We start from the raw sequence: 660 nt of genomic DNA, 5'->3' as shown, positions 1-660 counted from the left end.
TTTGGCAGACAGATTAATATATTCGGATATACGATCTATTCGGCGGCGTGACTACTCACATTAATGAATGATCAAGGTTTAAATATATATAAAATACGTTACAACCAATTCCCACAATGAAATTCGTGTCTCCTCAAATGAAATTCGAATTCAAACACAAAACACATGTCTACTGCCATGTTCAACAAAAAAATCAAAATTACACAATTTTACACATGTTTATCTGTAGCAACATTATAATGCAGAACATTCTTTGAGCACTTATTGCAAGATAAATGTATACATCCAGTTATGTAACGACAAATAATTCTAGACATACTTTGCCAGGGTGCCAATGCGGGTGAAACTGTGCCAGTGGCGTGAACACGGAGCTGAGAACAAAAACACTTGTTATCTCCACTATCAGTCCGGGAATAATCTCTAATCCAGGTAGTGGCAAGTTCTTAGTTTATTGGCAGGGTATTATCATGATCTGATTTGCTGCTAAATATTGTTTTGGCACATTCACTGTGATTGTTCGGGAAAGGACCACAACAAGCGTTGCTGTGGCCTCCACTCCTTGACTCACGGCTGAGGCCAAAAAGCCATCGGTGCGTATATTCAATCAAGAGATTGGATTAATTCTCTATTGGACAATATACTGCTTGGGAGGTTTTCAGG

At 38.5% G+C, this 660-nt stretch overlaps 2 protein-coding genes across 2 annotated transcripts in view; one reads left to right on the top strand and one right to left on the bottom strand.

Annotated features, from left to right (window-relative positions):
- The window catches only part of LOC119585225 (monomeric sarcosine oxidase-like), a gene marked incomplete in the record, with an annotated part of 15,411 nt that overhangs the window by 8,911 nt on the left and 5,840 nt on the right, over window positions 1-660 (bottom strand).
- LOC119585224 (monomeric sarcosine oxidase-like) overlaps window positions 328-660 on the top strand; it is a gene marked incomplete in the record, with an annotated part of 5,202 nt that continues 4,869 nt past the window's right edge. Inside the window, 1 exon segment of the mRNA XM_037933883.1 lies at window positions 328-429.

The sequence above is a fragment of the Penaeus monodon genome, chromosome 19 (genome assembly GCF_015228065.2).
Source record: "Penaeus monodon isolate SGIC_2016 chromosome 19, NSTDA_Pmon_1, whole genome shotgun sequence".
Lineage (NCBI taxonomy): Eukaryota > Metazoa > Arthropoda > Malacostraca > Decapoda > Penaeidae > Penaeus > Penaeus monodon.
Note: the sequence above shows the minus strand (reverse complement) of the source record. Positions and strands in the feature narration are given on the sequence as shown.